Raw genomic sequence first — 27,280 nt, 5'->3', positions numbered from 1 at the left:
TTGGAAATCTGTCACCGAGAAGATACAGGGGGCTCTGATGGTCCATGAGCAGCGCTCTGCTACCATTTTGCAAAAAGTCAGAATTTTAGACACCTACGTTCTATGTAAAGCTTATTATGTTGCTCAGCTGTTCCCACTTCCCATGATGGTGGCGAAAAGGTTGCGCCAATTGTCTAGCAGGTTTATATGGAAGGGCCATCTATTCAAGTTACGTTACGAGGTAATGACGAAACCGCGTCTCTCCGGAGGCTTGGGCCTCTCTGACATTACTCGCAAGGCGTCTGCTTTGTACGTCCGCCGAACGACTCTAATTGTTACGCAAGAAGTGACTTCAATTACATCCAGGCTTTTTACTGTTGTGCGTCCGGAGAGCCTTGCTCCACCTGTCGATGTCGGACGCCTAAATTTTAAGTTGAAACACATTCGGGAATTTTACATTGCGGTGAGTTACCTCGGTGACGTCTTCTTGCGGCGACCGGTGCCAACGACCAAGGGCTTGATTGCCCGCTGGGAGGGGCTGGCCGGTCCCAATCCAATAGAACTGGCGTCTCCATCTGTGTCCTGGAGGAACGTCTGGAAGAACGTTAGTCTGCCGATCCACTCTATGGCCGTGGCGTCCACGTGGTATAGGGTAATAAATAATTTGGTTCCCACCAATGTACGACTGCACCGTATTGGTCTTTCTGACACGGACACCTGTACTCGGTGTGGTCTCCTGGATACCCTTGAACATCGATTCACCTGCTGTGGGCACCTTGCTAATTGGCGTTGGCTCAGGAAACAACTTGCTTTTGTCACTAGGTCTGCTGAAGCCGCTTATACTATTGACATCATCGTCCGGCCCGATTCTCCCTTTTTTCCGCGGACGAAGCTCAATACCGTCATGTGGTTGATTGGCCATTTCGTACATTTTGTCAACAGTTGTCATGAACAGGATGGACACCTAGCGTTTCGCCAGTACATGCTTACTGCTTACTGGCAGCGCTTGCGATTGCCAGGCCTCCGAGATGATTTTGCCAATATGCTTAGCCTGACATTTGAAAGAGAGGGTGTTGGCTAAGGTCACCTGTGTGAGCCATTTTCTTTTATACTGTTTCTGGATTTGCCGCCTTTATGTATGTTTCTTCTCTACACCAGGACTGAAGATTTCGTGTTTTAATCTTTATTTCAGTATGCAGTCTACATTATATAGTCATGTTTTAGGATTTTAATTTCAGTACTGTACTTCTTTTGAAGTGGCTGTGTGGTGGATATTCTTTAATATTTTTTTTCACTACATATATTCGTTCGAGTGGTAGAGTGTCTGCAAAAAAAAAAAAAAAAAAAAAAAAAAAGTGGTTAGGACATTGCGTTGTGGTATAAAAAAGAAAAAAAAAAAAAAGTGGTTAAGGCGTTGGACTGCTAATCCAATGTGCTCTGCACGCGTGGGTTCGAATCCCATCCTCGTCGATGAATTTTACGTGAAGCACGCGTTTGCGGTCACTCCTTCTCCGTGCGAAACGCCACTCAGAAGTAACAACGACGCGTGTACGTGGCAGATAGCGTGTCTATGAAATACGAGACAAAACTGCCTACCAGATGAAAGCGCACAACATTCCATAGCGTAAAAAAAAAAAAAAAAAATTAAAAAAAAAAAAGGGGTATGATTCCTGCTTAGGGTGCAGGAGGTCCCGGGTTCAAATCCCGGACGAGCCCTAGCGTTTTGTGCAAACTGGTCGCACGTAGGTGGCTGAGTCAGCGCAAAAAGCTGCCCGTCAGTGTAAAGTGAATTTCATACTTGGTGTAAAGAAATGACCGTCTGGTCCGACGTATGAAGGTGATTGCCAAGCTTTAGGTACAGAACGTGGCAAATGCTTTTCGGTATGTCTTGTTTAAAGTGATGAAAAACTGTTTCAGCCCGGGATCGAACCGGGGACCTTCTGCGTGTTAGGCAGACGTGATAACCGCTACACCACGGAAACTACTGCTTTCGTTTTTGCTTCTCAGAGAACTTGTAGCAAGGTTGCCATCGTAACTTAAAAATTCAGTAAATGCGGCACTTGCATGACGAAGGTACATGTAGCAGATCCACACACGACGTGGCTCACTCGAGTAGTATGCGACATAGGCAGGAATATACTGTTCCCGCCCGGGATCGAACCGGGGACCTTCTGCGTGTGAAGCAGACGTGATAACCGCTACACTACGGAAACGACGGATACGCTCTGTCCATCCTTGTACACTCGAAGACGCCTCAGCCTTTCTCCCGTCCGCGCATGCACACACCATAGTTCATTTGACAGCCTGAAACCCATCGTAGCCGAGGGCTCAACAAGTATTCGGGGTGCTCGAGAGGGTGTATGTCGTAGCATCCCCAACGAGATAGCGGCGTTTCGCGCAGTCGTTATTGCAAGTCACATCAGCAAAAACAATCACCTCCTTAGCAGCAGGCAGTGCGCACCCGGCGGCAGCTCTACATGAAGATGCCAATAGCCCTGGAAGGCCGCCGACCGCGGGCCACGGCACCTCCGAGAACGGTGCTGCCCGTGACCCACGGTGTCGCCACACAGTCTGTCGAAGAACAGCACTGCCGGCAGAAAGCACCTTCCCCATCCCGCCAGCCGCACCAGATTCAAAGAGCACCCTGGACGACTTCGAGGGATGCAGTTTGCTGAAATAATTGGCGTTCACGCTGTCACAGGGCTCGTTGGTCTAGGGGTATCAGTTCCGCTTTAGACGCCGTGCAGTGTGGACGTGCCTAGTCTTCCGCTCCGCCGTAGCGTTACGTATAGTGGACTATCGTTTTTGTTTACGTGTTGTGTTGCAACTTCTGTGAGTGTTTCTCCGTCGTTGTTTCGTACCTTGTGTTACTTTCTGTCCTTATTTCAGTGTTTTTTGTGTAGCGGTTTCGACCGCATATTTTGAAAATGTCGTCCCAGGTTATTCCTCGTCAGGCTACAGTTAGTTTTGCTTTTGACAAGTCAACCCGCCATGTGCAACCTAGTTCTCTTGAGATTCATGATTGGTTGGTAGATACCTTTGGTGTTCATTCGGATCAGGTGCACACTGCTTATTTTGATACCGAACTGTATGTTTTCTTTGTTAAGTTTATGGACCCACTTCAGGTTGATAAAATTCTTTCTAAATATGGTCATCAAGTTCTCTTTCGGCATCGGGATGATTCTGTAAGTACCGTGCTGCTTTCCAATGCTTCCATCACGTATACCAATGTTCGTGTTTACAACCTTCCACCGGAGGTGGATAATGTCTATCTTAAGGAGGGTCTACAGAAGTATGGTGATGTAAAGAGCATTCGCCTTGAACGCTGGTCAAGCCAACATCGCCTGCAATGTTACAGTGGTATTCGTTCAGTCGAAATGCACGTTAAGCAGAATATTCCATCTCACCTGCAGATCGGTGGATATCGTGTCCATGTAACATATAGTGGTCAGGTGGGCACCTGTTTTTTGTGCAATGAAAGTGGTCACGTGCGTACCGACTGTCCGCGGAGAGTTTTTGTTTTAAAAAATTCTCTCGAACAGCGTCGCAAGTTAACGGTCGCTGACCTCGTTGCAGGTGGTTCTGCTCTTGGTGTAGCACAGTCCAGTGGTAGTAGCGCCCCTCCACAGGTTTTGCGCACCCCTGATACAGAATTTCCTCCTTTGCGTGCTAAATCTGATGTTGTTCCGTCTGTCCCTCAGGTGGGTGTGCCACTTTTGAATAATAAGAGGCGTCGCCCACACGATGGAAATAGTACGGATGAGGATCTCCCTGAGATGCCCCAGTCCGAGCGACCGGCATCCTCCGAGCCACTGTGTACTGTAGCTGCTCCCTGCCCTCCTGAGGTAGCGGTTCCGGTGGCGGCTGCTGGCGCCCCTCCGGCCTCCGACGCAGCTTCTCTCGAGTCGGGTCGTCGGTCGGGCCTGTTGGCGCCGTCTTCCGAACCGACTTCGATGTCACAACAAGTGGAGCCGCGACAACTTCCTGCTTCGCTGCCCCATACCTCTGCCAGCGGAGCTGCTCCGCTTCCTTCCATCTCTGCGGCCTCGGACCTTCCTGCTCACGTTTCGCCTCCGTGCAGTCCATGTTTGCCGGAAGCTAGTGCAGGTGTTGACCATTCCGTTTTGTCGGATGTTTCCCCCGCGACCCCGGATCCCGCATGTGGACCGGCGCGGGTGGTGTCGGATACAGAACTTGACCCTCCTACGTCACCGGCGGCTGAAGTTTCCTTGCCCGTCAGCCGACGCAAGTTACGCGTTCAGCCGAACGTTAATGCTGTTCGTAAAAAACCGAAACGTAAGGGATCCGCGGAACGGGGTAGCAGTCCCCCTCCCTCGGATGCCTCTGTCACCCCTGCTATGGACTGTGACGCTGGTGCGTCGGTGTAGGTGATTTGTTTTCTCGCTTTTCTCTCTATGGTTCAAGCATACACCTTTCTTACCTTAAATGTTAACCGTATTGAGTCCGACGTTCGCATTGCCTCTTTGCGGCAGTTTATTTACGACGCCTGTGCGGACGTAGTGTTTTTGCAGGAAGTGTTGTTTTCTGATCTCTCTCTACCTGGATTTCAAACTGTTTTTAATGTCGCGCCGGAATATTCAACAGGAACTGCTCTTTTCTTTCGAGAGGGCATTCCTATTACTGACATTGAATTCCTTGACTCTGGCCGTGGGATTGGTTGTCGTCTTTTTGATCTCCGCCTCGTTGTTTTGTATGCCCCCTCTGGTTCGGGTCACACTGTGGCTCGATCGCGCTTTTATAAAGAAGAGCTTATTTATCTTTTGCGCCAGAGTCCCCGGAGTCTCCTGCTCGGAGGCGATTTTAATTGTGTTTTACGCCCTGCAGACCAGTCCCCCAATTTTAATTATTGCCGTGATTTACATGACTTAGTTCGTACGATGCATCTGCGTGATGTTTGGGAACACAAATATCCAACCCTGGTGAAATATACGTTTTTTACCGCGTCCTCATGCAGTAGACTCGACAGATTCTATATATCTGATTTTTTATGTGATAAAATTCTTTCTGTCGATGTTATTCCTACTAGTTTTTCTGACCATTGTGCTTTTACTGCAACTGTAAATCTTAGTCGCCAACCTGCAAAACTTTATCGTTCCCAGTGGATGTTAAATGTTTCCCACCTTGCCGACAGTGCTATGGATGATGTTATAAGTGGCGTGTGGGAGCGATGTCTTCGCTCTGTCCCGCGATACCCCTCCTTGCTGGTTTGGTGGACTGCGTTTGCCAAGCCCAAGATTCGTCAGACTTTGATTTTCTACTGTGCTGCTAGGACGCGTGATTTTAAGAACACGTATGAATATTACTACTCTGTCCTGCGTGAACTATATGACGCGGCGGGTACCTCTCCACTGCGGATCCATGATGTTCGTCGTATTAAAGCCAAGCTCTTGAGCCTTAAACGACGACAGATGGATGGTCTGCGAGTTAAGTCGAAACCTCACTCTCTTGTTGAAGGTGAACTGACATCCTTGTACCACCTGCTACGGCATCAGACTCGTCGTCGTCGCTCCTTCATCTCTTCTCTTACGGTGGATGATGGGCGACAGCTTAGTGCACAGGAGGAAATGGTTCGTGCTCTTCATCAGTATTACACTAGTCTATATTCTGCCGATGATTCTGGTGAGTCTCTTTCGGATGATGTCTTTGGGGATCTAACTGCGACGATCGCGCCTGACGCGAACGGCGAATTTCTCCGGGAGTTCCAGGTAGATGATGTTTTCGATTTTATTGCTCGCTCTCCGTCCAGTAAATCGCCGGGTCCAGACGGCCTGCCTAAAGAATTTTATCTCCGTTTTTGGCCTCTTTTGGGTGGCATTTTTACGCAGATTGTAAATGAGATTGTCAGGGGGATGGATGTGCCTGCCGATTTTAAAGTAGGGAAAATTGTTTTAATCCCGAAGTCCTCTGGTCGTTTATCTGCTGCCAATCTTCGTCCGCTCACATTGCTGAATTTTGACTATAAGACAGCTGCTAGAGCGCTCAATAGCCGGTTGTCTTCTCTGCTTCGGGGTGTGATTGGTGCACATCAATGTTGTTTTCATGATAGATCTATTCTGACACCAGTAGCCGAATATCGGGATGTTGTCTCGGTTGCGGCGGTTACAAACGTACATTGTGCCTTTGCCTTCCTTGATTTTTATAAGGCTTTTGATCACGTCAGTCATGTGTTTTTAGATCGTGTTTTAGGTACAATAGGTTTTAACGCTTCATCACGTGGTGTTCTTGGCAATTTGTATAGGGGAATAACAGCTCGGGTGTTAGTCAATGGGCAGCTGACGCCGCCCATTGCTATCCGCCGCGGAGTGCCTCAGGGTAGTCCGCTCTCTATGTCTTTATTCGTATTGTCCCTGGAACCGATGCTTCGGACTATTGCTCTCAAGCTTCAGGGTATGTCCCTCTCTGGTGGGAAGCTCTCTGTTAAGGCATATGCGGATGATGTCGTTGTTCTCCTCCGTCAACGTGATGATATCCCGTTGTTGAAAGGGGCGGTTGATGCATACTGTCGTGTCTCTGGAGCGCGTCTCAATCAGGGTAAATGTAAGTTCCTTGATATTCGAGGATTTCGCAATGCTGACGTCCCTTGGGCCACTTTTGTCGATCGCCATACGTCCTTGGGGATTATCATTGATCGGTGTCCTCTAAAAATGGCGGCTCTCAATTGGAAATCTGTCACCGAGAAGATACAGGGGGCTCTGATGGTCCATGAGCAGCGCTCTGCTACCATTTTGCAAAAAGTCAGAATTTTAGACACCTACGTCCTATGTAAAGCTTATTATGTTGCTCAGCTGTTCCCACTTCCCATGATGGTGGCGAAAAGGTTGCGCCAATTGTCTAGCAGGTTTATATGGAAGGGCCATCTATTCAAGTTACGTTACGAGGTAATGACGAAACCGCGTCTCTCCGGAGGCTTGGGCCTCTCTGACATTACTCGCAAGGCGTCTGCTTTGTACGTCCGCCGAACGACTCTAATTGTTACGCAAGAAGTGACTTCAATTACATCCAGGCTTTTTACTGTTGTGCGTCCGGCGAGCCTTGCTCCACCTGTCGATGTCGGACGCCTAAATTTTAAGTTGAAACACATTCGGGAATTTTACATTGCGGTGAGTTACCTCGGTGACGTCTTCTTGCGGCGACCGGTGCCAACGACCAAGAGCTTGATTGCCCGCTGGGAGGGGCTGGCCAGTCCCAATCCAATAGAACTGGCGTCTCCATCCGTGTCCTGGAGGAACGTCTGGAAGAACGTTAGTCTGCCGATCCACTCTATGGCCGTGGCGTCCACGTGGTATAGGGTAATAAATAATTTGGTTCCCACCAATGTACGACTGCACCGTATTGGTCTTTCTGACACGGACACCTGTACTCGGTGTGGTCTCCTGGATACCCTTGAACATCGATTCACCTGCTGTGGGCACCTTGCTAATTGGCGTTGGCTCAGGAAACAACTTGCTTTTGTCACTAGGTCTGCTGAAGCCGCTTATACTATTGACATCATCGTCCGGCCCGATTCTTCCTTTTTTCCGCGGACGAAGCTCCATACCGTCATGTGGTTGATTGGCCATTTCGTACATTTTGTCAACAGTTGTCATGAAGAGGATGGACACCTAGCGTTTCGGCAGTACATGCTTACTGCTTACTGGCAGCGCTTGCGATTGCCAGGCCTCCGAGATGATTTTGCCAATATGCTTAGCCTGACATTTGAAAGAGAGGGTGTTGGCTAAGGTCACCTGTGTGAGCCATTTTCTTTTATACTGTTTCTGAATTTGCCGCCTTTATGTATGTTTCTTCTCTACACCAGGACTGAAGTTTTCGTGTTTTAACCTTTATTTCAGTAAGCAGTCTACATTATATAGTCATGTTTTAGGATTTTAATTTCAGTACTGTACTTCTTTTGAAGTGGCTGTGTGGTGGATATTCTTTAATATTTTTTTCAATAGATATATTCGTTCGAGTGGTACAGTGTCTGCTTCAAAAAAAAAAAAAAAAAAAAAAAAAAAAAAAAAAGTCGGTAGAGCATTAGGCTTTTAACCTAAGGGTCAAAAAAAAAAAAAAAAAAAAAAAAAAAAAAGTGGTTAAGGCGTTGGACTGCTAATCCAATGTGCTCTGCACGCGTGGTTTCGAATCAAAAAAAAAAAAAAAAAAAAAAAAAAAAAAAAAAAAAAAAAAAAAAAAAAAAAAAAAAAAAAAAAAGGTGTATGATTCCTGCTTAGGGTGCAGGAGGTCCCGGGTTCAAATCCCGGACGAGCCCTAGCGTTTTGTGCAAACTGGTCGCACGTAGGTGGCTGAGTCAGCGCAAAAAGCTGCCCGTCAGTGTAAAGTGAATTTCATACTTGGTGTAAAGAAATGACCGTCTGGTCCGACGTATGAAGGTGATTGCCAAGCTTTAGGTACAGAACGTGGCAAATGCTTGTCGGTATGTCTTGTTTAAAGTGATGAAAAAGTGTTTCCGCCCGGGATCGAACCGGGGACCTTCTGCGTGTTAGGCAGACGTGATAACCGCTACACCACGGAAACTACTGCTTTCGTTCTTGCTTCTCAGAGAACTTGTAGCAAGGTTGCCATCGTAACTTAAAAATTCAGTAAATGCGGCACTTGCATGACGAAGGTACATGTAGCAGATCCAAACACGACGTGGCTCACTCGAGTAGTATGCGACATAGGCAGGAAAATACTGTTCCCGCCCGGGATCGAACCGGGGACCTTCTGCGTGTGAAGCAGACGTGATAACCGCTACACTACGGAAACGACGGATACGCTCTGTCCATCCTTGTACACTCGAAGACGCCTCAGCCTTTCTCCCGTCCGCGCATGCACACACCATAGTTCATTTGACAGCCTGAAACGCATCGTAGCCGAGGGCTCAACAAGTATTCGGGGTGCTCGAGAGGGTGTATGTCGTAGCATCCCCAACGAGATAGCGGCGTTTCGCGCAGTCGTTATTGCAAGTCACATCAGCAAAAACAATCACCTCCTTAGCAGCCGGCAGTGCGCACCCGGCGGCAGCTCTACATGAAGATGCCAATAGCCCTGGAAGGCCGCCGACCGCGGGCCACGGCACCTCCGAGAACGGTGCTGCCCGTGACCCACGGTGTCGCCACACAGTCTGTCGAAGAACAGCACTGCCGGCAGAAAGCACCTTCCCCATCCCGCCAGCCGCACCAGATTCAAAGAGCACCCTGGACGACTTCGAGGGATGCAGTTTGCTGAAATAATTGGCGTTCACGCTGTCACAGGGCTCGTTGGTCTTGGGGTATGATTCCTGCTTAGGGTGCAGGAGGTCCCGGGTTCAAATCCCGGACGAGCCCTAGCGTTTTGTGCAAACTGGTCGCACGTAGGTGGCTGAGTCAGCGCAAAAAGCTGCCCGTCAGTGTAAAGTGAATTTCATACTTGGTGTAAAGAAATGACCGTCTGGTCCGACGTATGAAGGTGATTGCCAAGCTTTAGGTACAGAACGTGGCAAATGCTTGTCGGTATGTCTTGTTTAAAGTGATGAAAAAGTGTTTCCGCCCGGGATCGAACCGGGGACCTTCTGCGTGTGAGGCAGACGTGATAACCGCTACACCACGGAAACTACTGCTTTCGTTCTTGCTTCTCAGAGAACTTGTAGCAAGGTTGCCATCGTAACTTAAAAATTCAGTAAATGCGGCACTTGCATGACGAAGGTACATGTAGCAGATCCACACACGACGTGGCTCACTCGAGTAGTATGCGACATAGGCAGGAAAATACTGATCCCGCCCGGGATCGAACCGGGGACCTTCTGCGTGTGAAGCAGACGTGATAACCGCTACACTACGGAAACGACGGATACGCTCTGTCCATCCTTGTACACTCGAAGACGCCTCAGCCTTTCTCCCGTCCGCGCATGCACACACCATAGTTCATTTGACAGCCTGAAACGCATCGTAGCCGAGGGCTCAACAAGTATTCGGGGTGCTCGAGAGGGTGTATGTCGTAGCATCCCCAACGAGATAGCGGCGTTTCGCGCAGTCGTTATTGCAAGTCACATCAGCAAAAACAATCACCTCCTTAGCAGCAGGCAGTGCGCACCCGGCGGCAGCTCTACATGAAGATGCCAATAGCCCTGGAAGGCCGCCGACCGCGGGCCACGGCACCTCCGAGAACGGTGCTGCCCGTGACCCACGGTGTCGCCACACAGTCTGTCGAAGAACAGCACTGCCGGCAGAAAGCACCTTCCCCATCCCGCCAGCCGCACCAGATTCAAAGAGCACCCTGGACGACTTCGAGGGATGCAGTTTGCTGAAATAATTGGCGTTCACGCTGTCACAGGGCTCGTTGGTCTAGGGGTATGATTCCTGCTTAGGGTGCAGGAGGTCCCGGTTTCAAATCCCGGACGAGCCCTAGCGTTTTGTGCAAACTGGTCGCACGTAGGTGGCTGAGTCAGCGCAAAAAGCTGCCCGTCAGTGTAAAGTGAATTTCATACTTGGTGTAAAGAAATGACCGTCTGGTCCGACGTATGAAGGTGATTGCCAAGCTTTAGGTACAGAACGTGGCAAATGCTTGTCGGTATGTCTTGTTTAAAGTGATGAAAAAGTGTTTCCGCCCGGGATCGAACCGGGGACCTTCTGCGTGTTAGGCAGACGTGATAACCGCTACACCACGGAAACTACTGCTTTCGTTCTTGCTTCTCAGAGAACTTGTAGCAAGGTTGCCATCGTAACTTAAAAATTCAGTAAATGCGGCACTTGCATGACGAAGGTACATGTAGCAGATCCACACACGACGTGGCTCACTCGAGTAGTATGCGACATAGGCAGGAAAATACTGTTCCCGCCCGGGATCGAACCGGGGACCTTCTGCGTGTGAAGCAGACGTGATAACCGCTACACTACGGAAACGACGGATACGCTCTGTCCATCCTTGTACACTCGAAGACGCCTCAGCCTTTCTCCCGTCCGCGCATGCACACACCATAGTTCATTTGACAGCCTGAAACCCATCGTAGCCGAGGGCTCAACAAGTATTCGGGGTGCTCGAGAGGGTGTATGTCGTAGCATCCCCAACGAGATAGCGGCGTTTCGCGCAGTCGTTATTGCAAGTCACATCAGCAAAAACAATCACCTCCTTAGCAGCAGGCAGTGCGCACCCGGCGGCAGCTCTACATGAAGATGCCAATAGCCCTGGAAGGCCGCCGACCGCGGGCCACGGCACCTCCGAGAACGGTGCTGCCCGTGACCCACGGTGTCGCCACACAGTCTGTCGAAGAACAGCACTGCCGGCAGAAAGCACCTTCCCCATCCCGCCAGCCGCACCAGATTCAAAGAGCACCCTGGACGACTTCGAGGGATGCAGTTTGCTGAAATAATTGGCGTTCACGCTGTCACAGGGCACGTTGGTCTAGGGGTGTGATTCCTGCTTAGGGTGCAGGAGGTCCCGGGTTCAAATCCCGGACAGTTCCGCTTTAGACGCCGTGCAGTGTGGATGTGCCTAGTCTTCCGCTCCGCCGTAGCGTTACGTATAGTGGACTATCGTTGTTTACGTGTTGTGTTGCAACTTCTGTGAGTGTTTCTCCGTCTTTGTTTCGTACCTTGTGTTACTTTCTGTCCTTATTTCAGTGTGTTGTGTGTAGCGGTTTCGACCGCCTATTTGGAAAATGTCGTCCCAGGTTATTCCTCGTCAGGCTACAGTTAGTTTTACTTTCGACAAGTCAACCCGCAATGTGCAACCTAGTTCCCTTGAGATTCACGATTGGTTGGTAGATACCTTTGGTGTTCATTCGGATTAGGTGCACACTGCTTATTTTGATACCGAACTGTATGTTTTCTTTGTTAAGTTCATGGACCCACTTCAGGTTGATAAAATTCTTTCTAAATATGGTCATCAAGTTCTCTTTCGGCATCGGGATGATTCTGTAAGTACCGTTCTGCTTTCCAATGCTTCCATCACGTATACCAATGTTCGTGTTTACAACCTTCCACCGGAGGTGGATAATGTCTATCTTAAGGAGGGTCTACAAAAGTATGGTGATGTAAAGAGCATTCGCCTTGAACGCTGGTCAAGCCAACATCGCCTGCAATGTTACAGTGGTATTCGTTCAGTCGAAATGCACATTAAGCAGAATATTCCATCTCACCTGCAGATCGGTGGATATCGTGTCCATGTAACATATAGTGGTCAGGTTGGCACCTGTTTTTTGTGCAATGAAAGTGGTCACGTGCGTACTGACTGTCCGCGGAGGGTTTTTGTTTTAAAAAATTCTCTCGAACAGCGTCGCAAGTTAACGGTCGCTGACCTCGTTGCAGGTGGTTCTGCTCTTGGTGTAGCACAGTCCAGTGGTAGTAGCGCCCCGCCACAGGTTTTGCGCACCCCTGACACAGAATTTCCTCCTTTGCGTGCTAAATCTGATGTTGTTCCGTCTGTCCCTCAGGTGGGTGTGCCACTTTTGAATAATAAGAGGCGTCGCCCACACGATGGAAATAGTACGGATGAGGATCTCCCTGAGATGCCCCAGTCCGAGCGACCGGCATCCTCCGAGCCACTGTGTACTGTAGCTGCTCCCTGCCCTCCTGAGGTAGCGGTTCCGGTGGCGGCTGCTGGCCCCCCTCCGGCCTCCGACGCAGCTTCTCTCGAGTCGGGTCGTCGGTCGGGCCTGTTGGCGCCGTCTTCCAAACCGACTTCGATGTCACAACAAGTGGAGCCGCGACAACTTCCTGCTTCGCTGCCCCATACCTCTGCCAGCGGAGCTGCTCCGCTTCCTTCCAACTCTGCGGCCTCGGACCTTCCTGCTCACGTTTCGCCTCCGTGCAGTCCATGTTTGCCGGAAGCTAGTGCAGGTGTTGACCATTCCGTTTCGTCGGATGTTTCCGCCGCGACCCCGGATCCCGCATGTGGACCGGCGCGGGTGGTGTCGGATACAGAACTTGACCCTCCTACGTCACCGGCGGCTGAAGCTTCCTTGCCCGTCAGCCGACGCAAGTTACGCGTTCAGTCGAACGTTAATTCTGTTCGTAAAAAACCGAAACGTAAGGGATCCGCGGAACGGGGTAGCAGTCCCCCTCCCTCGGATGCCTCCGTCACCCCTGGTATGGACTGTGACGCTGGTGCGTCGGTGTAGGTGATTTGTTTTCTCGCTTTTCTCTCTATGGTTCAAGCATACACCTTTCTTACCTTAAATGTTAACCGTATTGAGTCCGACGTTCGCATTGCCTCTTTGCGGCAGTTTATTTACGACGCCTGTGCGGACGTAGTGTTTTTGCAGGAAGTGTTGTTTTCTGATCTCTCTCTACCTGGATTTCAAACTGCTTTTAATGTCGCGCCGGAATATTCAACAGGAACTGCTCTTTTCTTTCGAGAGGGCATTCCTATTACTGACATTGAATTCCTTGACTCTGGCCGTGGGATTGGTTGTCGTCTTTTTGATCTCCGCCTCGTTGTTTTGTATCCCCCTCTGGTTTGGGTCACACTGTGGCTCGATCGCGCTTTTATAAAGAAGAGCTTATTTATCTTTTGCGCCAGAGTCCTCGGAGTCTCCTGCTCGGAGGCGATTTTAATTGTGTTTTACGCCCTGCAGACCAGTCCCCCAATTTTAATTATTGCCGTGATTTACATGACTTAGTTCGTACGATGCATCTGCGTGATGTTTGGGAACACAAATATCCAACCCTGGTGAAATATACGTTTTTTACCGGGTCCTCATGCAGTAGACTCGACAGATTCTATTTATCTGATTTTTTATGTGATAAAATTCTTTCTGTCGATGTTATTCCTACTAGTTTTTCTGACCATTGTGCTTTTACTGCAACTGTAAATCTTAGTCACCAACCTGCAAAACTTTATCGTTCCCAGTGGATGTTAAATGTTTCCCACCTTGCCGACAGTGCTATGGATGATGTTATAAGTGGCGTGTGGGAGCGATGTCTTCGCTCTGTCCCGCGATACCCCTCCTTGCTGGTTTGGTGGACTGCGTTTGCCAAGCCCAAGATTCGTCAGACTTTGATTTTTTACTGTGCTGCAAGGGCGCGTGATTTTAAGAACACGTATGAATATTACTACTCTGTCCTGCGTGAACTATATGACGCGGCGGGTACCTCTCCTCTGCGGATCCATGATGTTCGTCGTATTAAAGCCAAGCTCTTGAGCCTTAAACGACGACAGATGGATGGTCTGCGAGTTAAGTCGAAACCTCACTCTCTTGTTGAAGGTGAACTGACATCCTTGTACCACCTGCTACGGCATCAGACTCGTCGTCGTCGCTCCTTCATCTCTTCTCTTACGGTGGATGATGGACGACAGCTTATTGCACAGGAGGAAATGGTTCGTGCTCTTCATCAGTATTATACTAGTCTATATTCTGCCGATGATTCTGGTGAGTCTCTTTCGGATGATGTCCTTGGGGATCTATCTGCGACGATCGCGCCTGACGCGAACGGCGAATTTCTCCGGGAGTTCCAGGTAGATGATGTTTTCGATTTTATTGCTCGCTCTCCGTCCAGTAAATCGCCGGGTCCAGACGGCCTGCCTACAGAATTTTATCTCCGTTTTTGGCCTCTTTTGGGTGGCATTTTTACGCAGATTTTAAATGAGATTGTCAGGGGGATGGATGTGCCTGCCGATTTTAAAGTAGGGAAAATTGTTTTAATCCCGAAGTCCTCTGGTCGTTTATCTGCTGCCAATCTTCGTCCGCTCACATTGCTGAATTTTGACTATAAGGCAGCTGCTAGAGCGCTCAATAGCCGGTTGTCTTCTCTGCTTCGGGGTGTGATTGGTGCACATCAATGTTGTTTTCATGATAGATCTATTCTGACACCAGTAGCCGAATATCGGGATGTTGTCTCGGTTGCGGCGGTTACAAACGTACATTGTGCCTTTGCCTTCCTTGATTTTTATAAGGCTTTTGATCACGTCAGTCATGTGTTTTTAGATCGTGTTTTAGGTACAATTGGTTTTAACGCTTCATCACGTGGTGTTCTTGGCAATTTGTATAGGGGAATAACAGCTCGGGTGTCAGTCAATGGGCAGCTGACGCCGCCCATTGCTATCCGCCGCGGAGTGCCTCAGGGTAGTCCGCTCTCTATGTCTTTATTCGTATTGTCCCTGGAACCGCTGCTTCGGACTATTGCTCTCAAGCTTCAGGGTATGTCCCTCTCTGGTGGGAAGCTCTCTGTTAAGGCATATGCGGATGATGTCGTTGTTCTCCTCCGTCAACGTGATGATATCCGGTTGTTGAAAGGGGCAGTTGATGCATACTGTCGTGTCTCTGGAGCGCGTCTCAATCAGGGTAAATGTAAGTTCCTTGATATTCGAGGATTTCGCGATGCTGATGTCCCTTGGGCCACTTTTGTCGATCGCCATACGTCCTTGGGGATTATCATTGATCGGTGTCCTCTAAAAATGGCGGCTCTCAATTGGAAATCTGTCACCGAGAAGATACAGGGGGCTCTGATGGTCCATGAGCAGCGCTCTGCTACCATTTTGCAAAAAGTCAGAATTTTAGACACCTACGTTCTATGTAAAGCTTATTATGTTGCTCAGCTGTTCCCACTTCCCATGATGGTGGCGAAAAGGTTGCGCCAATTGTCTAGCAGGTTTATATGGAAGGGCCATCTATTCAAGTTACGTTACGAGGTTATGACGAAACCGCGTATCTCCGGAGGCTTGGGCCTCTCTGACATTACTCGCAAGGCGTCTGCTTTGTACGTCCGCCGAACGACTCTAATTGTTACGCAAGAAGAGACTTCAATTACATCCAGGCTTTTTACTGTTGTGCGTCCGGCGAGCCTTGCTCCACCTGTCGATGTCGGACGCCTAAATATTAAGCTGAAACACATTCGGGAGTTTTACATTGCGGTGAGTTACCTCGGTGACGTCTTCTTGCGGCGACCGGTGCCAACGACCAAGGGCTTGATTGCCCGCTGGGAGGGGCTGGCCGGTCCCAATCCAATAGAACTGGCGTCTCCATCTGTGTCCTGGAGGAACGTCTGGAAGAATGTTAGTCTGCCGATACACTCTATGGCCGTGGCGTCCACGTGGTATAGGGTAATAAATAATTTGGTTCCCACCAATATACGACTGCACCGTATTGGTCTTTCTGACACGGACACCTGTACTCGGTGTGGTCTCCTGGATACCCTTGAACATCGATTCACCTGCTGTGGGCACCTTGCCAATTGGCGTTGGCTCAGGAAACAACTTGCTTTTGTCACTAGGTCTGCTGAAGCCGCTTATACTATTGACATCATCGTCCGGCCCGATTCCTCCTTTTTTCCGCGAACGAAGCTCCATACAGTCATGTGGTTGATTGGACATTTCGTACATTTTGTCATCAGTTGTCATGAAGACGATGGACACCTAGCGTTTCGGCAGTACATGCTTACTGCTTACTGGCAGCGCTTGCGATTGCCAGGCCTCCGTGATGATTTTGCAAATATGCTTAGCCTGACATTTGAAAGAGAGGGTGTTGGCTAAGGACACCTGTGTGAGCCATTTTCTTTTATACTGTTTCGGGATTTACCGCCTTGGTGTATGTTTCTTCTCTACATCCAGGACTGAAGTTTTCGTGGACCTTTAGGGCGCTCAAGAAAAACAAACGAGCGACCACGAACCGAGACAATAGGGGATAATACTACGCCCTTGTACAGGTGCCTTTCGGAAACAGGACGGTGGAGTCATCGTGGCGAGGCCTCGGGCTTCGACCCCTGCCCGCTTTGCTTCCGCAGGCCTGAATCTCACTGTCACCTCTAACTTTACACAATGAAAAAAAATATGAATTTATTATGCACTCCCAGTATATCAAAATTGAGGTACAAATCCACCCTTTGCTGTTTGCATTAGAAACCAATTATATCTTCTTTTTATTTAAGTGTGTGTGTGTGTGTGTGTGTCTGTGTGTGTGTGTGTGTGTGTGTGTGTGTGTGTGTGTGTGTGTGTGTGTGTGTGTCTGTGTGTGTTCCCTTTGGACTTAAAAGAATGCTGTAAAAAAAAAAAAAAAAAAAAAAAAAAAAAAAAAAAAAAAAAAAAAAAAGGGGTATGATTCCTGCTTAGGGTGCAGGAGGTCCCGGGTTCAAATCCCGGACGAGCCCTAGCGTTTTGTGCAAACTGGTCGCACGTAGGTGGCTGAGTCAGCGCAAAAAGCTGCCCGTCAGTGTAAAGTGAATTTCATACTTGGTGTAAAGAAATGACCGTCTGGTCCGACGTTTGAAGGTGATTGCCAAGCTTTAGGTACAGAACGTGGCAAATGCTTGTCGGTATGTCTTGTTTAAAGTGATGAAAAAGTGTTTCCGCCCGGGATCGAACCGGGGACCTTCTGCGTGTTAGGCAGACGTGATAACCGCTACACCACGGAAACTACTGCTTTCGTTCTTGCTTTTCAGAGAACTTGTAGCAAGGTTGCCATCGTAACTTAAAAATTCAGTAAATGCGGCACTTGCATGACGAAGGTACATGTAGCAGATCCACACGCGACGTGGCTCACTCGAGTAGTATGCGACATAGGCAGGAAAATACTGTTCCCGCCCGGGATCGAACCGGGGACCTTCTGCGTGTGAAGCAGACGTGATAACCGCTACACTACGGAAACGACGGATACGCTCTGTCCATCCTTGTACACTCGAAGACGCCTCAGCCTTTCTCCCGTCCGCGCATGCACACACCATAGTTCATTTGACAGCCTGAAACCCATCGTAGCCGAGGGCTCAACAAGTATTCGGGGTGCTCGAGAGGGTGTATGTCGTAGCATCCCCAACGAGATAGCGGCGTTTCGCGCAGTCGTTATTGCAAGTCACATCAGCAAAAACAATCACCTCCTTAGCAGCAGGCAGTGCGCACCCGGCGGCAGCTCTACATGAAGATGCCAATAGCCCTGGAAGGCCGCCGACCGCGGGCCACGGCACCTCCGAGAACGGTGCTGCCCGTGACCCACGGTGTCGCCACACAGTCTGTCGAAGAACAGCACTGCCGGCAGAAAGCACCTTCCCCATCCCGCCAGCCGCACCAGATTCAAAGAGCACCCTGGACGACTTCGAGGGATGCAGTTTGCTGAAATAATTGGCGTTCACGCTGTCACAGGGCTCGTTGGTCTAGGGGCATCAGTTCCGCTTTAGACGCCGTGCAGTGTGGACGTGCCTAGTCTTCCGCTCCGCCGTAGCGTTACGTATAGTGGACTATCGTTTTTGTTTACGTGTTGTGTTGCAACTTCTGTGAGTGTTTCTCCGTCGTTGTTTCGTACCTTGTGTTTTTTTTTCTGTCCTTATTTCAGTGTTTTTTGTGTAGCGGTTTCGACCGCATATTTTGAAAATGTCGTCCCAGGTTATTCCTCGTCAGGCTACAGTTAGTTTTGCTTTTGACAAGTCAACCCGCCATGTGCAACCTAGTTCTCTTGAGATTCATGATTGGTTGGTAGATACCTTTGGTGTTCATTCGGATCAGGTGCACACTGCTTATTTTGATACCGAACTGTATGTTTTCTTTGTTAAGTTTATGGACCCACTTCAGGTTGATAAAATTCTTTCTAAATATGGTCATCAAGTTCTCTTTCGGCATCGGGATGATTCTGTAAGTACCGTGCTGCTTTCCAATGCTTCCATCACGTATACCAATGTTCGTGTTTACCACCTTCCACCGGAGGTGGATAATGTCTATCTTAAGGAGGGTCTACAGAAGTATGGTGATGTAAAGAGCATTCACCTTGAACGCTGGTCAAGCCAACATCGCCTGCAATGTTACAGTGGTATTCGTTCAGTCGAAATGCACGTTAAACAGAATATTCCATCTCACCTGCAGATCGGTGGATATCGTGTCCATGTAACATATAGTGGTCAGGTTGGCACCTGTTTTTTGTGCAATGAAAGTGGTCACGTGCGTACCGACTGTCCGCGGAGAGTTTTTGTTTTAAAAAATTCTCTCGAACAGCGTCGCAAGTTAACGGTCGCTGACCTCGTTGCAGGTGGTTCTGCTCTTGGTGTAGCACAGTCCAGTGGTAGTAGCGCCCCGCCACAGGTTTTGCGCACCCCTGATACAGAATTTCCTCCTTTGCGTGCTAAATCTGATGTTGTTCCGTCTGTCCCTCAGGTGGGTGTGCCACTTTTGAATAATAAGAGGCGTCGCCCACACGATGGAAATAGTACGGATGAGGATCTCCCTGAGATGCCCCAGTCCGAGCGACCGGCATCCTCCGAGCCACTGTGTACTGTAGCTGCTCCCTGCCCTCCTGAGGTAGCGGTTCCGGTGGCGGCTGCTGGCGCCCCTCCGGCCTCCGACGCAGCTTCTCTCGAGTCGGGTCGTCGGTCGGGCCTGTTGGCGCCGTCTTCCGAACCGACTTCGATGTCACAACAAGTGGAGCCGCGACAACTTCTTGCTTCGCTGCCCCATACCTCTGCCAGCGGAGCTGCTCCGCTTCTTTCCAACTCTGCGGCCTCGGACCTTCCTGCTCACGTTTCGCCTCCGTGCAGTCCATGTTTGCCGGAAGCTAGTGCAGGTGTTGACCATTCCGTTTTGTCGGATGTTACCCCCGCGACCCCGGATCCCGCATGTGGACCGGCGCGGGTGGTGTCGGATACAGAACTTGACCCTCCTACGTCACCGGCGGCTGAAGTTTCCTTGCCCGTCAGCCGACGCAAGTTACGCGTTCAGCCGAACGTTAATGCTGTTCGTAAAAAACCGAAACGTAAGGGATCCGCGGAACGGGGTAGCAGTCCCCCTCCCTCGGATGCCTCCGTCACCCCTGCTATGGACTGTGACGCTGGTGCGTCGGTGTAGGTGATTTGTTTTCTCGCTTTTCTCTCTATGGTTCAAGCATACACCTTTCTTACCTTAAATGTTAACCGTATTGAGTCCGACGTTCGCATTGCCTCTTTGCGGCAGTTTATTTACGACGCCTGTGCGGACGTAGTGTTTTTGCAGGAAGTGTTGTTTTCTGATCTCTCTCTACCTGGATTTCAAACTGTTTTTAATGTCGCGCCGGAATATTCAACAGGAACTGCTCTTTTCTTTCGAGAGGGCATTCCTATTACTGACATTGAATTCCTTGACTCTGGCCGTGGGATTGGTTGTCGTCTTTTTGATCTCCGCCTCGTTGTTTTGTATGCCCCCTCTGGTTCGGGTCACACTGTGGCTCGATCGCGCTTTTATAAAGAAGAGCTTATTTATCTTTTGCGCCAGAGTCCTCGGAGTCTCCTGCTCGGAGGCGATTTTAATTGTGTTTTACGCCCTGCAGACCAGTCCCCCAATTTTAATTATTGCCGTGATTTACATGACTTAGTTCGTACGATGCATCTGCGTGATGTTTGGGAACACAAATATCCAACCCTGGTGAAATATACGTTTTTTACCGCGTCCTCATGCAGTAGACTCGACAGATTCTATTTATCTGATTTTTTATGTGATAAAATTCTTTCTGTCGATGTTATTCCTACTAGTTTTTCTGACCATTGTGCTTTTACTGCAACTGTAAATCTTAGTCGCCAACCTGCAAAACTTTATCGTTCCCAGTGGATGTTAAATGTTTCCCACCTTGCCGACAGTGCTATGGATGATGTTATAAGTGGCGTGTGGGAGCGATGTCTTCGCTCTGTCCCGCGATACCCCTCCTTGCTGGTTTGGTGGACTGCGTTTGCCAAGCCCAAGATTCGTCAGACTTTGATTTTCTACTGTGCTGCTAGGACGCGTGATTTTAAGAACACGTATGAATATTACTACTCTGTCCTGCGTGAACTATATGACGCGGCGGGTACCTCTCCACTGCGGATCCATGATGTTCGTCGTATTAAAGCCAAGCTCTTGAGCCTTAAACGACGACAGATGGATGGTCTGCGAGTTAAGTCGAAACCTCACTCTCTTGTTGAAGGTGAACTGACATCCTTGTACCACCTGCTACGGCATCAGACTCGTCGTCGTCGCTCCTTCATCTCTTCCCTTACGGTGGATGATGGGCGACAGCTTAGTGCACAGGAGGAAATGGTTCGTGCTCTTCATCAGTATTACACTAGTCTCTATTCTGCCGATGATTCTGGTGAGTCTCGTTCGGATGATGTCTTTGGGGATCTAACTGCGACGATCGCGCCTGACGCGAACGGCGAATTTCTCCGGGAGTTCCAGGTAGATGATGTTTTCGATTTTATTGCTCGCTCTCCGTCCAGTAAATCGCCGGGTCCCGACGGCCTGCCTAAAGAATTTTATCTCCGTTTTTGGCCTCTTTTGGGTGGCATTTTTACGCAGATTTTAAATGAGATTGTCAGAGGGATGGATGTGCCTGCCGATTTTAAAGTAGGGAAAATTGTTTTAATTCCGAAGTCCTCTGGTCGTTTATCTGCTGCCAATCTTCGTCCGCTCACATTGCTGAATTTTGACTATAAGACAGCTGCTAGAGCGCTCAATAGCCGGCTGTCTTCTCTGCTTCGGGGTGTGATTGGTGCACATCAATGTTGTTTTCATGATAGATCTATTCTGACACCAGTAGCCGAATATCGGGATGTTGTCTCGGTTGCGGCGGTTACAAACGTACATTGTGCCTTTGCCTTCCTTGATTTTTATAAGGCTTTTGATCACGTCAGTCATGTGTTTTTAGATCGTGTTTTAGGTACAATAGGTTTTAACGCTTCATCACGTGGTGTTCTTGGCAATGTGTACAGGGGAATAACAGCTCGGGTGTCAGTCAATGGGCAGCTGACGCCGCCCATTGCTATCCGCCGCGGAGTGCCTCAGGGTAGTCCGCTCTCTATGTCTTTATTCGTTTTGTCCCTGGAACCGCTGCTTCGGACTATTGCTCTCAAGCTTCAGGGTATGTCCCTCTCTGGTGGGAAGCTCTCGGTTAAGGCATATGCGAATGATGTCGTTGTTCTCCTCCGTCAACGAGATGATATCCCGTTGTTGAAAGGGGCAGTTGATGCATACTGTCGTGTCTCTGGAGCGCGTCTCAATCAGGGTAAATGTAAGTTCCTTGATATTCGAGGATTTCGCGATGCTGACGTCCCTTGGGCCACTTTTGTCGATCGCCATACGTCCTTGGGGATTATCATTGATCGGTGTCCTCTAAAAATGGCGGCTCTCAATTGGAAATCTGTCACCGAGAAGATACAGGGGGCTCTGATGGTCCATGAGCAGCGCTCTGCTACCATTTTGCAAAAAGTCAGAATTTTAGACACCTACGTCCTATGTAAAGCTTATTATGTTGCTCAGCTGTTCCCACTTCCCATGATGGTGGCGAAAAGGTTGCGCCAATTGTCTAGCAGGTTTATATGGAAGGGCCATCTATTCAAGTTACGTTACGAGGTAATGACGAAACCGCGTCTCTCCGGAGGCTTGGGCCTCTCTGACATTACTCGCAAGGCGTCTGCTTTGTACGTCCGCCGAACGACTCTAATTGTTACGCAAGAAGTGACTTCAATTACATCCAGGCTTTTTACTGTTGTGCGTCCGGCGAGCCTTGCTCCACCTGTCGATGTCGGACGCCTAAATTTTAAGTTGAAACACATTCAGGAATTTTACATTGCGGTGAGTTACCTCGGTGACGTCTTCTTGCGGCGACCGGTGCCAACGACCAAGAGCTTGATTGCCCGCTGGGAGGGGCTGGCCAGTCCCAATCCAATAGAACTGGCGTCTCCATCCGTGTCCTGGAGGAACGTCTGGAAGAACGTTAGTCTGCCGATCCACTCTATGGCCGTGGCGTCCACGTGGTATAGGGTAATAAATAATTTGGTTCCCACCAACGTACGACTGCACCGTATTGGTCTTTCTGACACGGACACCTGTACTCGGTGTGGTCTCCTGGATACCCTTGAACATCGATTCACCTGCTGTGGGCACCTTGCTAATTGGCGTTGGCTCAGGAAACAACTTGCTTTTGTCACTAGGTCTGCTGAAGCCGCTTATACTATTGACATCATCGTCCGGCCCGATTCTTCCTTTTTTCCGCGGACGAAGCTCCATACCGTCATGTGGTTGATTGGCCATTTCGTACATTTTGTCAACAGTTGTCATGAAGAGGATGGACACCTAGCGTTTCGGCAGTACATGCTTACTGCTTACTGGCAGCGCTTGCGATTGCCAGGCCTCCGAGATGATTTTGCCAATATGCTTAGCCTGACATTTGAAAGAGAGGGTGTTGGCTAAGGTCACCTGTGTGAGCCATTTTCTTTTATACTGTTTCTGAATTTGCCGCCTTTATGTATGTTTCTTCTCTACACCAGGACTGAAGTTTTCGTTTTTTAACCTTTATTTCAGTAAGCAGTCTACATTATATAGTCATGTTTTAGGATTTTAATTTCAGTACTGTACTTCTTTTGAAGTGGCTGTGTGGTGGATATTCTTTAATTTTTTTTTCAATAGATATATTCGTTTCGAGTGGTAGAGTGTCTGCTTCAAAAAAAAAAAAAAAAAAAAAAAAAAAGGGGTATGATTCCTGCTTAGGGTGCAGGAGGTCCCGGGTTCAAATCCCGGACGAGCCCTAGCGTTTTGTGCAAACTGGTCGCACGTAGGTGGCTGAGTCAGCGCAAAAAGCTGCCCGTCAGTGTAAAGTGAATTTCATACTTGGTGTAAAGAAATGACCGTCTGGTCCGACGTATGAAGGTGATTGCCAAGCTTTAGGTACAGAACGTGGCAAATGCTTGTCGGTATGTCTTGTTTAAAGTGATGAAAAAGTGTTTCCGCCCGGGATCGAACCGGGGACCTTCTGCGTGTTAGGCAGACGTGATAACCGCTACACCACGGAAACTACTGCTTTCGTTCTTGCTTCTCAGAGAACTTGTAGCAAGGTTGCCATCGTAACTTAAAAATTCAGTAAATGCGGCACTTGCATGACGAAGGTACATGTAGCAGATCCACACACGACGTGGCTCACTCGAGTAGTATGCGACATAGGCAGGAAAATACTGTTCCCGCCCGGGGACCTTCTGCGTGTGAAGCAGACGTGATAACCGCTACACTACGGAAACGACGGATACGCTCTGTCCATCCTCGTACACTCGAAGACGCCTCAGCCTTTCTCCCGTCCGCGCATGCACACACCATAGTTCATTTGACAGCCTGAAACCCATCGTAGCCGAGGGCTCAACAAGTATTCGGGGTGCTCGAGAGGGTGTATGTCGTAGCATCCCCAACGAGATAGCGGCGTTTCGCGCAGTCGTTATTGCAAGTCACATCAGCGAAAACAATCACCTCCTTAGCAGCAGGCAGTGCGCACCCGGCGGCAGCTCTACATGAAGATGCCAATAGCCCTGGAAGGCCGCCGACCGCGGGCCACGGCACCTCCGAGAACGGTGCTGCCCGTGACCCACGGTGTCGCCACACAGTCTGTCGAAGAACAGCACTGCCGGCAGAAAGCACCTTCCCCATCCCGCCAGCCGCACCAGATTCAAAGAGCACCCTGGACGACTTCGAGGGATGCAGTTTGCTGAAATAATTGGCGTTCACGCTGTCACAGGGCTCGTTGGTCTAGGGGTACGCAGTTCCGCTTTAGACGCCGTGCAGTGTGGACGTGCCTAGTCTTCCGTTCCGCCGTAGCGTTACGTATAGTGGACTATAGCTTTTGTTTACGTGTTGTGTTGCAACTTCTGTGAGTGTTTCTCCGTCGTTGTTTAGTACCTTGTGTTACTTTCTGTCCTTATTTCAGTGTGTTGTGTGTAGCGGTTTCGACCGCATATTTTGAAAATGTCGTCCCAGGTTATTCCTCGTCAGGCTACAGTTAGTTTTACTTTTGACAAGTCAACCCGCCATGTGCAACCTAGTTCCCTTGAGATTCATGATTGGTTGGTAGATACCTTTGGTGTTCATTCGGATCAGGTGCATACTGCTTATTTTGATACAGAACTGTATGTTTTCTTTGTTAAGTTTATGGACCCACTTCAGGTTGATAAAATTCTTTCTAAATATGGTCATCAAGTTCTCTTTCGGCATCGGGATGATTCTGTAAGTACCGTGCTGCTTTCCAATGCTTCCATCACGTATACCAATGTTCGTGTTTACAACCTTCCACCGGAGGTGGATAATGTCTATCTTAAGGAGGGTCTACAAAAGTATGGTGATGTAAAGAGCATTCGCCTTGAACGCTGGTCAAGCCAACATCGCCTGCAATGTTACAGTGGTATTCGTTCAGTCGAAATGCACGTTAAGCAGAATATTCCATCTCACCTGCAGATCGGTGGATATCGTGTCCATGTAACATATAGTGGTCAGGTTGGCACCTGTTTTTTGTGCAATGAAAGTGGTCACGTGCGTACCGACTGTCCGCGGAGGGTTTTCGTTTTAAAAAATTCTCTCGAACAGCGTCGCAAGTTAACGGTCGCTGACCTCGTTGCAGGTGGTTCTGCTCTTGGTGTAGCACAGTCCAGTGGTAGTAGCGCTCCGCCACAGGTTTTGCGCACCCCTGACACAGAATTTCCTCCTTTGCGTGCTAAATCTGATGTTGTTCCGTCTGTCCCTCAGGTGGGTGTGCCACTTTTGAATAATAAGAGGCGTCGCCCACACGATGGAAATAGTACGGATGAGGATCTCCCTGAGATGCCCCAGTCCGAGCGACCGGCATCCTCCGAGCCACTGTGTACTGTAGCTGCTCCCTGCTCTCCTGAGGTAACGGTTACGGTGGCGGCTGCTGGCGCCCCTCCGGCCTCCGACGCAGCTTCTCTCGAGTCGGATCGTCGGTCGGGCCTGTTGGCGCCGTCTTCCGAACCGACTTCGATGTCACAACAAGTGGAGCCGCGACAACTTCCTGCTTCGCTGCCCCATACCTCTGCCAGCGGAGCTGCTCCGCTTCCGTCCAACTTTGCGGCCTCGGACCTTCCTGCTCACGATTCGCCTCCGTGCAGTCCATGTTTGCCGGAAGCTAGTGTAAGTGTTGACCATTCCGTTTTGTCGGAGTTTCCCCCCGCGACCCCGGATCCCGCATGTGGACCGGCGCGGGTGGTGTCGGATACAGAACTTGACCCTCCTACGTCACCGGCGGCTGAAGCCTCCTTGCCCGTCAGCCGACGCAAGTTACGCGTTCAGCCGAACGTTAATGCTGTTCGTAAAAAACCGAAGCGTAAGGGATCCGCGGAACGGGGTACCAGTCCCCCTCCCTCGGATGCCTCCGTCTCCCCTGCTATGGACTGTGACGTTGGTGCGTCGGTGTAGGTGATTTCCTTTCTCGCTTTTCTCTCTATGGTTCAAGCATACACCTTTCTTACCTTAAATCTTAACCGTATTGAGTCCGACGTTCGCATTGCCTCTTTGCGGCAGTTTATTTACGACGCCTGTGCGGACGTAGTGTTCTTGCAGGAAGTGTTGTTTTCTGATCTCTCTCTACCTGGATTTCAAACTGTTTTTAATGTCGCGCCGGAATATTCAACAGGAACTGCTCTTTTCTTTCGAGAGGGCATTCCTATTACTGACATTGAATTCCTTGACTCTGGCCGTGGGATTGGTTGTCGTCTTTTTGATCTCCGCCTCGTTATTTTGTATGCCCCCTCTGGTTCGGGTCACGCTGTGGCTCGCTCGCGCTTTTATAAAGAAGAGCTTATTTATCTTTTGCGCCAGAGTCCTCGGAGTCTCCTGCTCGGAGGCGATTTTAATTGTGTTTTACGCCCTGAAGACCAGTCCCCCAATTTTAATTATTGCCGTGATTTACATGACTTAGTTCGTACGATGCATCTGCGTGATGTTTGGGAACACAAATATCCAACCCTGGTGAAATATACGTTTTTTACCGCGTCCTCATGCAGTAGACTCGACAGATTCTATTTATCTGATTTTTTATGTGATAAAATTCTTTCTGTCGATGTTATTCCTACTAGTTTTTCTGACCATTGTGGTTTTACTGCAACTGTAAATCTTAGTCACCAACCTGCAAAACTTTATCGTTCCCAGTGGATGTTAAATGTTTCCCACCTTGCCGACAGTGCTATGGATGATGTTATAAGTGGCGTGTGGGAGCGATGTCTTCGCTCTGTCCCGCGATACCCCTCCTTGCTGGTTTGGTGGACTGCGTTTGCCAAGCCCAAGATTCGTCAGACTTTGATTTTTTACTGTGCTGCAAGGGCGCGTGATTTTAAGAACACGTATGAATATTACTACTCTGTCCTGCGTGAACTATATGACGCAGCGGGTACCTCTCCTCTGCGGATCCATGATGTTCGTCGTATTAAAGCCAAGCTCTTGAGCCTTAAACGACGACAGATGGATGGTCTGCGAGTTAAGTCGAAACCTCACTCTCTTGTTGAAGGAGAACTGACATCCTTGTACCACCTGCTACGGCATCACACTCGTCGTCGTCGCTCCTTCATCTCTTCTCTTACGGTGGATGATGGACGGCAGCTTATTGCACAGGAGGAAATGATCTGTGCTCTTCACCAGTATT

At 49.3% G+C, this 27,280-nt stretch overlaps 13 non-coding genes across 13 annotated transcripts; 2 read left to right on the top strand and 11 right to left on the bottom strand.

The window, feature by feature from the left end:
- Positions 1-1,888: 1,888 nt before the first annotated feature.
- On the bottom strand, positions 1,889-1,961 carry Trnav-aac. Its single transcript has one exon. It is a non-coding gene; the product is annotated as a tRNA-Val (tRNA).
- A 158-nt stretch (positions 1,962-2,119) lies between these two features.
- Trnav-cac lies at positions 2,120-2,192 on the bottom strand. The gene has a single exon. It is a non-coding gene; the product is annotated as a tRNA-Val (tRNA).
- A 6,246-nt stretch (positions 2,193-8,438) lies between these two features.
- On the bottom strand, positions 8,439-8,511 carry Trnav-aac. Its single transcript has one exon. It is a non-coding gene; the product is annotated as a tRNA-Val (tRNA).
- A 158-nt stretch (positions 8,512-8,669) lies between these two features.
- Positions 8,670-8,742, bottom strand: Trnav-cac. The gene has a single exon. It is a non-coding gene; the product is annotated as a tRNA-Val (tRNA).
- A 488-nt stretch (positions 8,743-9,230) lies between these two features.
- Trnap-agg lies at positions 9,231-9,302 on the top strand. Its single transcript has one exon. It is a non-coding gene; the product is annotated as a tRNA-Pro (tRNA).
- A 193-nt stretch (positions 9,303-9,495) lies between these two features.
- Positions 9,496-9,568, bottom strand: Trnav-cac. Its single transcript has one exon. It is a non-coding gene; the product is annotated as a tRNA-Val (tRNA).
- A 158-nt stretch (positions 9,569-9,726) lies between these two features.
- On the bottom strand, positions 9,727-9,799 carry Trnav-cac. Its single transcript has one exon. It is a non-coding gene; the product is annotated as a tRNA-Val (tRNA).
- Positions 9,800-10,287: 488 nt separating this feature from the next.
- Positions 10,288-10,359, top strand: Trnap-agg. Its single transcript has one exon. It is a non-coding gene; the product is annotated as a tRNA-Pro (tRNA).
- A 193-nt stretch (positions 10,360-10,552) lies between these two features.
- Trnav-aac lies at positions 10,553-10,625 on the bottom strand. Its single transcript has one exon. It is a non-coding gene; the product is annotated as a tRNA-Val (tRNA).
- Positions 10,626-10,783: 158 nt separating this feature from the next.
- Positions 10,784-10,856, bottom strand: Trnav-cac. The gene has a single exon. It is a non-coding gene; the product is annotated as a tRNA-Val (tRNA).
- Positions 10,857-17,229: 6,373 nt separating this feature from the next.
- Trnav-aac lies at positions 17,230-17,302 on the bottom strand. The gene has a single exon. It is a non-coding gene; the product is annotated as a tRNA-Val (tRNA).
- A 158-nt stretch (positions 17,303-17,460) lies between these two features.
- On the bottom strand, positions 17,461-17,533 carry Trnav-cac. The gene has a single exon. It is a non-coding gene; the product is annotated as a tRNA-Val (tRNA).
- Positions 17,534-23,589: 6,056 nt separating this feature from the next.
- Trnav-aac lies at positions 23,590-23,662 on the bottom strand. The gene has a single exon. It is a non-coding gene; the product is annotated as a tRNA-Val (tRNA).
- Positions 23,663-27,280: the final 3,618 nt, after the last annotated feature.

Source organism: Schistocerca piceifrons, unplaced genomic scaffold (genome assembly GCF_021461385.2).
Source record: "Schistocerca piceifrons isolate TAMUIC-IGC-003096 unplaced genomic scaffold, iqSchPice1.1 HiC_scaffold_538, whole genome shotgun sequence".
Lineage (NCBI taxonomy): Eukaryota > Metazoa > Arthropoda > Insecta > Orthoptera > Acrididae > Schistocerca > Schistocerca piceifrons.
The sequence above is the reverse complement of the archived record's forward strand: the minus strand, read 5'-3'. Positions and strand labels throughout refer to the sequence as shown.